Source organism: Triplophysa dalaica, chromosome 3 (genome assembly GCF_015846415.1).
Source record: "Triplophysa dalaica isolate WHDGS20190420 chromosome 3, ASM1584641v1, whole genome shotgun sequence".
NCBI classification, from domain to species: domain Eukaryota; kingdom Metazoa; phylum Chordata; class Actinopteri; order Cypriniformes; family Nemacheilidae; genus Triplophysa; species Triplophysa dalaica.
This window is the reverse complement of record NC_079544.1, coordinates 27339489-27352043: the sequence shown is the minus strand read 5'-3', so window position 1 is coordinate 27352043 and position 12555 is coordinate 27339489.

Here is a 12555-nt window from a genome sequence, read left to right as displayed (position 1 = left end):
TTTCTTTCTCTTTTTTTTTTAATTTTCTTTTTCAGTTTTGTGTTTTTTGTAAGAATATTCTTGTTCAGTCCCATGTAAATATATCTGCTGTGCATATGTTTCACTGACTTGTTTACTGTAGTGAAAAATAAAAATGTTGCAACAGCATGTGTGTGTATCTGCAAATATTTCTGTGCATGTGAACAATCTGATACATATTTTAGTATTATGGAAAAGCATGCTAAAGATGGGGGTGCTTTTCATTATGCCCAACAGTGTGTAGGTGGTTAGGCAAAAATCTGGTAATATGAATGAATTGTGTGCCATTTCATGCAAAAGTTTAATTTTGATAATGCTATGTGTAGTTTCGGTTGCAGTGCTTCATTTTGCAGGATATATGAGGTATTTTGCAGTTTGGGTGTGTGGTTTTGTGAATTGTGTTAAGTGTTTTGATAAAACCAGACTAGTTTGAAAAATTGTGTGTCAGCAATTGAAAAAAACTGTAAGGTTATTTAGTTATGCAGATATTTGTATGTCTTTTATTTGTAAACCTGCTTTTTCTCATTTGTCAGGTGAAAATTCTAAGTCCAATCACTATCACAATAAAATTATTTTTCTTAACAAGCCATACGATTTGAAGTTCATTCCTGTGCGGAGAAAGTTATGACTTCATTCGCATATTGTTAGTTGTTTATAAATGGCTGGTGTGTACCAAATGTCTTCTAGTGGAATATACTTACACTGGACCGTTGTGCGTTGAGTCCAGGTGATGTTTAAAATGCAAAGTAAATTGGCAAAGAACTCAAGAAGCACGTTCAGATCGACTGCTGAGGTTTAAGCTTTTGTCCTGCGCTCTCTTGAACCTCGAGGAGAACATTAGGGCAGGACCCAGGGGAACATCATTCATTGCCCCGAGGATTTGGTTAGGTGGGAGGCCAGGTTTTCCTGGTATTTCGCCACAGCCCAGTAAATAAACACAAAGTCCAGCTGCAAAGAGCTCAGTACCGCTCAAAGGATGGAGGGCTGGGGATAAAAGAGTGAGAGAGGAGGAGATCTTCGTTCACCTCCCAGTCAGAGGAGGTCTCTGTGCTCCCATGCAGGAGAGGGGAAGGATTGGGGTGTTGGGGTTGTGTGGAGAGGTAATTGCCAGCGAAACCTGAGCAGCTCTTAAGCACCGTTGCCATAAACTTGGGGTCGTAAAGTGAGCACCTCCCATGTAGTCATGCAGTAAAAACACAGAAGGTCTTGAAGCCCCTGCTGGCTGAAGAAGATTCAGTGGATAGAAGATGTCAGATCTAAGAGGCGATGCACTTCAACTCCTACTGTCTCCTGATGTTTTATTTCTTAAATGTGTACATAAAGCTCACCTGTATGTTGGGTTAGTTTTTTTTAATTCAAAGCAGCTTTACAGAAATTGTTACATGAACACATTTTTAAGCGTTAAATACAATAGGTTGAACAGTTGTGAAATATCGTGTGTGTTTTATTAGGTATCAATAGTCCACTAAGAAAGTCATAGGTGAGTATTAAAATACAAATCGCAGGGTTCATAATTTTAGTTAACGTATAAAGGTGTTTTGGTTGAAAATTGCTTGTTAAACTTTGAAGGGATTCATCTTAACAAAAGGCAACTCAACCAAGGTCATTTATACCCTGCCACATGTTCCCAAAGTACTACGCTGGAAGTCCACCAATTCTCCATGTCAGCCCTAAATTGAGCCTGTCATTGTGTTTAAGGGGATTTTAGCTGAGACCTGGCCAGGGCCCCTCATGAAAAGTGCTTCCCTCAGCAGTTGCCTGTCTAGGCCCACTTCCTGTGCCTCAGCCTTCCTTTTTCTCGATGTTATTGAGCCTACCAAATGGCCCTGATTTCACCGGTGGTCTCCACCTAATAATCAGGGTGATGGACATGTTCCATTGCTCATGGCCTTGAGTTCCACCAGAAGCACACCAGACCAGGCCAGTCCTTTCGTACAGTAACGGCAGAATGGAGGACAAATGGGTCTCTTGCCGAGCTGTAATTTCAGCATGGAATGCATTAGATTGTAATTACATTTAACAAGTCCAATTAAGTAAAAAAATGATATGGTCATCAGTTGCAGTGGGGGTTGGGGTGGCTTTTCCCCTTGTTCTTGAAGAAAGTTTAGAGTGTTTGTGTGGCACAGGGAAGTAAGGTAACTGGAGAAGAGAAGGTAATCGGGATCAGTTAAGGAGTGTTTACACCACAAATGAGCTCTGAATATTCTCCAGTGCATTTAGGGGGAATTAGACTTGTAGCGGGATAATGAGGTATATGTGCCTTTGAGATGTGATTTACGCCAGGCACAAAAGAATGTAGAGCGCAAATAAACACAAGGATGATGTATGCTTAGGGTGAGCGCAGACCCTTTCAACTTACTGTAAGTGCAGAAAATCCAATTTAGCCAACGATTACGTGAAGAAAGAAAGGGGGAAAATACATGAAAAACAGGATAACGCAGTGAAATTCTTGCATTTAAATGCAATATTACAAATATAAAAAGGATTTTTTTTACTTACAGTTGAAATACATTTTCCAAATAGGATTTAATCAAATGATTCAACAATAAATGATGTGATGTCTGTTCTTTCCGGCCACGTTCCCAAACAACTCGATCTCTGATACACAAATTTTCCCATTGCTGTAGCCATTGTTCAGATAACTAGATCTTTTCTGAAATGTGTCTGCTGTTACTCCCCGAGCAGTCTAGAGCTCGCTCTTGGCGGTCAGATCGTGCTTGTCCCAACACTTCACCCCACTACTGCATGCATCCAATCAAAACACAGCCATCCAGAACTCTTGCACCAGATTAAACCAGGCCCGTATTCTCTCTCCTTTTCAATTTCTCTGCTCTTTTTTGTTCTATTTTTACTCAGCGACATTCCAGAAAATATTAGTAATGATTGAATCCAATAAAAGCAAGGACTGCTATGTTTTCTGCGTTTTCCTGGTCCTCAGAGGAGAACTGAGTGATGGCTCTATGGGGCCACAAAAGGGAGGTGATAAGAACTCTGAGTCTGACCTCCCATACAGGGTGTGCATGTCCAGGCCCTGTTCTGTATTGAGCCTGTGTGTATGTGCTGCGTGTTGAAGCTTGGGTTAAACCTACTAGTCCAGTGTAATGCCCAATTTTATTATATTATAACATCTGCAACAATAGCAATCTGCAGGAGTGAATTGGAATAAATAATAGTGTGAACATCTAGAGTTTTTATTTTGCCAAAATTGGAAATGGGGTCAACACAACACCAAACATGTACAGCAACCTGCTTGAGGAAAAGGAGAACCCATAACATAAATGGGTGAAACAAGTAGGAAGACCATTTGTTCCGGACTGTACTGTAGCACATAATGACAGACAGAAGTCGGCCCACCGGCTTCTGACAAAGCAAAGTGAATGTGATGATGTTGTTTTTCCACACAGTCGAGGTAAAGTTGAATGTCTATAGTGTTGTCAGTTGTCCCGTTTCGGTCCATCTAGTTTTGTCCATAGACTCTTTAATGACCTGCCCAATGCCTGATGTTGTGGCTTTGAAGGAAGAGGTCTTAGTCTGTTTTGGTACGTGCAGATTAGCAGACCCACATTTAAGTGTATGATCCCCTAGTTTCTGTGTGTGACCAAGTGAACCTTATGTTGGCATATATTTAAAGAGTGGTTGTACCATTACTTACACAGAACAGCTGTCCTGGTTCTGCTGTGTGTCAAACACCAACACGTCTGGTTCCACTACCCTAAGAACAATTGGCTGCTTTATCACTTTGTACCCCAAAGGCAAGTGGTGAGGATTGTTCTGTTTGAGGACATGCTCAGCTGCGATCTCATTTATGTCAAGCAAGAGCTACCCAACATCCTCTAGATGCAGCAGGTATTCATTTTTTAAGCACTAACTGTCTACTCAATGCTTAATCTTTTAGCAAATGTGGTGCAAGGACAATATTGTACTATTGGAGCAAGGAACACATAAACGGGAAAGCCCTGTAACATACAAAGTTCTCCTACTAACTGTTGTCTGGGATGGTCATGACGGCTCCTCGAGCTGTTGAGGTGGGGGGACAACTCTTTCCCCACCTAAACAGGAACTTTGGGAGTTAATGGAACAGCTCAGAGATCTATTCTCCAGCACCCAAAGGCAGGCCAGCATAATCCATCATCACACCCCCTGGAGTACTAATGCAGAAGTCCTGCCGTGCGCCAGAGGCTCGCCGACAGGTAACAGAAAACGAAACTAGGGAAATGAAGCAGCTGGGAGTTCTAGAGGAATCCAGTAACATGTGATTAAGGCCTCTTTTGGTGGTCCACAAACCCGAAGGCACCTTCTGGTCTTGATTCAACAGCTACCCAATTCTCAAATGGATGAACTCATTGACACCTTGGTATAGTATTTCATAATCTTGACTGTAGGATGTTCATGCAATTTATTTTTGATGGTTTGCAGTTTCCAATATGTAACGTTTGTGTATATACAGTCTATATATAAGAGGTTGGAATGTGAAAGGAAGTGCAGAGTTCAGAGTAAAATTTAATCTAACCCTGAGATAAGAAAGATGAGGAGGAGAAGGAAAACTCAATCGACACTCTTTTCACCACAAATCAGTTCTGTGATCCACCAGCACAGCTCCATTATAAAGCTCATATGCATTATTATTCAAATTTTTCGGTTTGTAATAATATTCGTTAAACATTCAGGTTAAACCACTGCATGTCATGTGCTAAACTAAACCTGGCTGAATATAGAGAATGATCTTTGATTGATCTTTTATGAGTACATACTGTATTTCATTTCCACACTAGATGGAAACGATGCTGTATTGCAAAGATTGTGTCTTATTATGTGCTGATTTTCAAGCACAGCCGAGAAAAGAACGACAGCAAAAAACATAAGCATGTACACAGATTCAAAACCTAAACTTTTTTTTACTGCTTTTAGAGCACTGGGATTGGAAGGCGCATATCCGGAAGTGCAACCACAAAGGATATATGATTTCCTCTCCACCAGCTCTTGAGTTAAAGAAACGTTGCCCCTGTAAACGGGGAGGAGTATGTGGGGGTACCTCTCTCTCTCTCTTTCTCTCTCTCTCGATCTCTCACTCTCGCTCTCTTTTAAATAAATCAGTGTTAGTTGGGGTTCGGCCGTCATAAATCAAGACCTGTCCAGTGCCGGAGTCTGCCCAGTAGAGTTGTCACTGCTTGGCCTTCACTCAGGATTAATTAAAGCCCTGATATAAAGGCCAGATGTGCTGGGGCACCACACATACACACGCACACAGGCACGCACACATGCACACATGCACTCAGGTACACGTATACACACCTACACAAATAGAATAACCATTTTCACACATTTCTATTACTATTTGTAGATGTATGTAATGATCGGTCATGATGTAATTCATGTAATGGTAAAAATATGACATATATATGATTTGAATAAAATAGTTAAATGTTCATTAGAATACAGAAATGTTGTTTGTATACGTTGTATAGACAACAGCTTGTAAACAGTAAGGTTAGTTTTACAGTTTTTCTTGATTACTTAGATACATTTCACAATATAATACCTTCTTTTCTCAAAACTCTAAACAAAGATCCAAGTTTCTTACACAATTCTCTCAACATCATATTTTCAGGTCAAAAACCATTCACGCTTGCTGAAAAATCAAACTTTTCCCCTAGACATTAAAAACAAGCCCTCAAACACACACACGACAGCATAGTCTTAGACACTGATCAATTCAAAACACTGTTACTAAAACCTCTTATTGGGATAATCATTTAACAGCTCAGTGTTTATTAGAGTATACAATATAAAGAGTGCACATAGAGCAAAATGCAAGAATAAGCTTTAGGAAAATAATAAAATAAAACATTACACTACCTTATAGTATATGAAGATGATCTTACAAGACAAGAAAAGTGAAAAAAACCAAAGACAACAATATGAACTGGGCATGCAACACAATACAGTACACAACTGCACAAATAACATTTACACTCAGGCATTTAGCAGATGCTCTTATCCAAAGCCACTGACAGAGAACATAAAGGAAACAAAACAGTTAAGCCATTTGTCAATAGTGGACAATATAAAAAATATGGCATCCTCTGCACCTTTGGCCTAATTTCGTAAAAGAATACTATTTTCTAAAAAGATTCGGAACAGGTAAAAAAGGCTACAAATGCACAATTGAAAACTTGAGAATCACAAATTTGAGGGTTTAAACATAAAGTTATCTAGATACAGAATAGTAACTTTTCTTTCATATAAAGTGTGTACTGTGATTATACGTTAGGTTTACAGTAAGTAGTATAAAGCCCAGTAGATGATTCTAGGATCCACAATTACCTGAGCTTCTATTGATATGATCCTGAGATCCTGATTGGTGTTTCATCAGTTTTTCTACTGATTGTTTACTGATGGATAAATGTGTGCTATTTGAGTTTACATCTTGACACTTCAGTTCATTATATTGTGTGTTTGTGTTTTCTGAATGAGAACATGGTCAAACCTTTACAAATTGAGGCTGTTTGTGTGTGGGGTTTGTACAAGTTGGTGTATTGATCTGAGAATGTGTTTATAGTTGTCAGAAAATGGTGGATTGTTTCATGAATTGTGTGTTAGTAATCGAGAAAAACTGTATTGCAATATATACTGTAAAACATAAAAGAGGTCAGATAGAGCAAATATCATTATATTGTGTCTTTGTGTTTTTTGAATGAGAACTTTGCAAAATAAGGACGTTTTATCACTAAAGGAATTGACATGTCAGTGAAAACATTTTAAATGTGTTAAATGTTTTGAGAAAAGTGTCATTTTTTTGAGCACTAATTAAATGTGTCCTAACTATCTGTTTTAGTGTGTTAGCAATCGAGAAAAACTGTAATTAGGCACATTTATTGCAAAATGTATTACGAAAATCTTGTTTAGATTCTTTTATGTTCCATCATCTCCCAACAGGAAAATATTTGCAGTGTGGGCATGTGTCATGTGTTGGAGGTGGCTGTAAGGGTCGCAGGTCGCTATGCAATCTTTATTGCATGAGGAGTGATGTTCAGGGGGAGGAGGGGAAGATACGGCTGTGTTAGCAGCTCAGGACACAGACAGACGGACAGACAGACAGGGAGGTGGGGGGTTCCAGGGCAGGGGTGGCTCATGGGAGCGGTGGGTGATTGTGGCAGGTCGCCATACTGTCTGGCCTCTCCTTAACTTCAAAAATCACTCCTGAGCGGAGGAAATGAGAATTTCCAGCTTCCCTTTTTCACACAGCACTCGTCTGTTTAAGCTCAGGTCTGGTGATGTTACCACAGGGCTTACTTTCAGTGTATTCACTTTACATCTAGAATTTTAGTGGTGCTTGCTAACGAAGTTCTTATTTCTATTGCTCACACTTGCTTCCACTAACTTATTAACTATGGCATGGAACTGGTCCTGCAACTCATGCCACAGATATGAATGACACCCTTTTTTTCCCCGAAACTGGAATACAAAAGCAAAGACAGATAGAACTTCAATCTTTTCTCGACTGGGACCATAAAGTAACAACCTAGTCTAGCAAACACCAAAATACATGACAAAATCTCTGTACAAAATCTTTTCATTACCGTGAGCTGCTTTGTTTTTAGTAATACGGTAAAGAAAAGAAAAATATATATGAACAAAATAATTAAATCTTACACAAAAAATAGCAATAAATAGGGCACTATTAACATGAAGGAATTTTCCGTATTCAGTTTTACAGTTATGTTTTACATTTTGCACTGCATTTTATTACATTTTAGCATTAACATAATGTCCTGAAAATAAAGGAAAACGTACTGCTAATTTGATGCAGTTTGTTTACAAGATTTTTTTACATTGCAGTGTTGCAGTGATGTTTGGTGTGTGATGGGTCACTACCTTATTTACAGTAAATGACATGAAATTAGCAAAAACATTATCAGTTCTTATCGGATTTGTATCTGTTTGACTTACTGGAAGAGAAGCCTGACTGCATTGATTCAAACACACTTTAAAAAAATTCAGTAAACCCTTCACTCACTGAATTATTAGGATCAACATGCATATTCACTCATTACATAACGTTTCTATAAAGAGCCTGATGATGGGACACTGGCTCCTGCTTAACTTTTAATGGTCCCAATGTTGTCCTCCAGTTAATCTGTGTCTCGACAGGATCTTTCTTTGGTTACTTCTCACATGCTCCAGCAGAGGAGCACATATGTTCTGGACGCCAGGCAGATGTCAGTATGTGAAACACATTTGTTGTGGAAGGACAGGGTCTCCGGTAGCGGTCAGCTCTCAGATATATGACGGGCAAGCTAACGTTTTTGAAACCATTAGCGCTGGATGATGATTTGTAGAACATGATTCAGTAATTGAAAGATGAATGGACTCTGCTTCATATAATCTGAGAGGAGTGGAGGATTTTTAGTTATGTTAAAGTGAGTCATGGGTATGTAACCCATGAATTTACTGATGATTAAATAAACATTACAAATAGTAATTAATTTTTGTTTAACAAAGCACCAAGAAATATTTGTATGTATATTTCATCACATTTATTTGTTGGTTTATGAAATTTCAAATTTTATAAACATGTATATGTATATATATATAGGTTAGACAATTTGTTTATAAAATAATAATGGTAAAAAATAGTAATCCTCATATTTAACAAGTACTGTAAATAAAAACGACAAATCTGGACTGTTTAAAAAAATTGTGCTTCAAAAGGTTCTATGATGCCATAGAAGAACCTTTTGGTTCCATAAAGGGTTAGGGTTTGTTCCGAATAAAGGTTCTTCAGATTATAAACAAAAATAAGAAAGAGATGAGGCTGAATGGTTGTTCTATGGCATGGCTGTGAAGAACCTCTTAAGCACCTTTATTTTTAAGAGTGTGTATAGAGAAGGAAAAAGACAACCATGAAGATTAATTTGAATTGCTCTTAAAGAAATTAAAAAATGTGGCACAATTTCTGATTTATTTTACTGTCGTTGTGTCTGTCAAGAGGAATAGATATATTATATCAAAGACTCATCATTTGTCAATCATTTGAGACATGTCTTCAATTATTATTGACATGCTTCTAATTTGCCCCCTCACCCCGACCATGTGCTCTCTGCCCCCTTTAGACAGCCCACCCTGATGACTGTCACACCTGGTGCTGAAAGCGACCCAACACAGATATTATTTACACACAATCAAACACACACGCACATACTTTAGAAGATATGTTGGTGAGGATTTTTTATAAAACACTGGTATGCGTTCTAAGATACAAACTTTTCTGCCCACCACCTATATAACTTACCCAAACCCAAAATTAACCCATTTTTCCATCTGCATGTATGTAGATATTGATTTGAACGATTATTTACACATTTCATTCAAAGGGACCGTTCTCATTTCCACCTTGTGAGGACTTGGTTCATATAATATAGCTTAAAACACTAAAAGGCACAGATGACAGTGACTTCTTTCACTTCTTGTGTGTATATCATTATATCTAAACAATGCCATTTCATTATGTGTTTGCTTTTATGCTTCCTTCTGAAGTTGTAATTTTTTGCATTTATGAGGACATTCACACACACTCTTTCTGAGATGTCGAGTTGACACAATGATTTACCTCATGGTGTGTCCTCAATGTACATTGTCTAAGTGCAAAAACGTATTTGTTGCATTATGCTGGGGTTGTGTAATTTCAATCGTTTAAAGTTTAGCCATTCAAATGAGAGGCAGTTACTGTACGGTAAGTCAGGTCTGTAGAGCATGCTCAGAAGTTAGCATCCCCCCCGCTCTGGCTCTGTCCGGCACACGTGTGTCTGGGATTGTGGGATAGCTCCCCCGGGCCGGAGGACCACACATGTGGAGAGCATGAACTCATCGCTGGCCAACAACTCTGTTACCTCAAAAGCAGCTTTACAGGAAGTGGAGCTCTGTCTTCCTGTACAGGGTTTCTGCTATTCATACTGTGTGTTGACATGACTTGTATATTTACTTGCACTGGATACCGAGCCTAAGTGGATGTATGTTATTTCGCAAAAGGTCTCTGTTAAGGTACCAGAGATACAGCAGGACTTATGTTGCTTTTCAAAATGAACATATGATGTCCAGCGCTGGAAAATTGTCTTTGCTTTTTATTCAAACATTTTATTTACTGTGCAAAGTATTAAAGGCTTTCTTTTCATGTTGCATAATTGTGCGTGGAGTGTAAAATGAAGCTCGGCTCTGGGAAGAAGAGGAGCCTTTGCAAACAAACTACACAGAACACATACTGCAAGCTCACAGAATGAAGACAAAGTTGAATAGACACACTGAAAAAGAATAATATAACTGAAAAAGAATATCAATCAATATGAATAACAGATAAAACTGTAAATAGTTAGTCGAGAAAAACAATATTCCCTGATGTGCTGTATTCTGACTTTATGCCAAAATCTTTCCAAACCTCAAAAGTTTAGAGTTTTGTCCATTTGTCAGTTGTACATCCATACTTTAGATGGTCAAGTGTAACTTAAAGAGGCATTAAAAGCAAATATTGTACATATGCGCCTACGCAGACACCCCTTTTGACCACTATTTCATGTAACAAAAAAATAGTACATAAATAGATAATGAAAAAAACATTTGCATGAGGTATTATTCAATTATATGGTCACATATACAATAATTGTTGTTGTCATGATCACAGGCGTTTATGAAATTTTAATAATGGGGTACCACATCAAATGTATTTGTTTATTTTATTAGGTGAGTGTAAATTACAGAGAATTAAAACACATCACAGATTGTGGAATGTCATAAATAGTGATTATTTTCAACATATTTTCTTAAACATAATACTATTTTAATATAAACAAAATTGTTTTAAAATAAATTATATGTCATTCATTTTATGATAGCTCATCCTTATAGACCACTAGAGGGCTACACATATTTCATGCAAGAAGCTTTGAAAAACACTGACAAGACCTAAAAATAATAAATACATTTATATATATATATATATATATATAAATTAATACATTTAATGATTTAACATTTTTATTTTTATCTAAAATAAATAAGTAAATAAAATGTCACTATACACTATAATGTATACACTATAACATATTTATTTAATTGGTTTATAATTTTACTTTTTTCACAAATTCTTTCCAAACAATTTAAAATTAATAAAAATATACAAATAAAATGATTGGCTTATTTATAAAATATACTTTTAGTAATAATATACTATAACATATAAAATTATTTGGTTTTGTAATTTTACAATTTCGACAATTGTGAACAAACTTTGACAGATTTTTGTCCACAAAAATATCTTTGAGCTATCATTAAGGTAAAGGGATAAAATAAGAGAATAAGACTTCAGCTCTGTTCTGTATTTGAGTTGATATAAACATAATGCTGTTAAATTAATATTCTAAAAGATTGCTTTCAAAATGTATTACATTTTTATTATAGTTACAACACAGTTATACTTATGAACATTTCTAGTTAACACCTTTAATGTGAACAAATTGATTGTTTAAATGTTTTGTTTGTGCAATATGACCTACTTGTTGAATTGTCACAGTCTTACAGTAAATGTTCATAAGTCAGCAGAAATTCACCTCTTTTCCAAGGTAGGATACAAAATGTCCAGGTAAAGAAAATGCTGGTTTAATGATGTCAGTGAAGGCTATAGAGGAGAGAAGAGGAGGGGCTGGTTATACACAGAAAGAGAGAGAGACAGATCAGTGGTGGAGGACTGATGAAACCTGAGTCTCCACCGTGCACTCTTGTCTCTCTCTCTGGGATTCTCGACTTGGCCCGAACTTAATTGTGTCCCGATATAAACAACAGTGTTAGTGTGAGATCACAGCAGCAGCTGGGAATCAAGCTGATCAGACCAGACTGAGACGGGATTTAACCAAAAATATGAACAAGATATCAAACAAATCATGATGAGAGACCATGTCTGAGATGAATGAGTTGGAGAGGCTTTGTTGTAACTCAAATGACAGTGTAAGAGGATACTATTAATGCAGTAGAAGATATATCATGCTAATATTGAAAGTCAAAATGATAAATATAAGGCAAAAGTGAAAAGAGGGGAACATCTTTAAAAAAAATAAACTAAAGAAATAAAAATAAGTTGTCACAGAATAACAATATGTTAATAACTCAATTTTGATAAAAAATATCAAGTAGAACCTTCAAGGCAACGCAGTTTGAGAAAAATATAAAAATATAATTTGTAATATCTAATGCACGACATTCATATATTTATACAACACATTTATATTTACATTTGTTCATTTAACAGAAACATTTATTTTAAAGGAATTTACTAATCTTAATGTATTTGTGGCTCAAGTGTCCTGTATGTGTTAGTAACTACAATGTTTGGTTTCACTGTACATTGCTTTCTCAGTTTTGGGAAGGAGGACACACTCAGATTGAACTCATGGATCATAAAGACTGAGAGCCAGACAGGGATCTGCCCCCACGGCTCCAGCGAAGGTGAAGAGAGCCTGGCAGGCACTTCTCTCAAAGACACCCACTCTG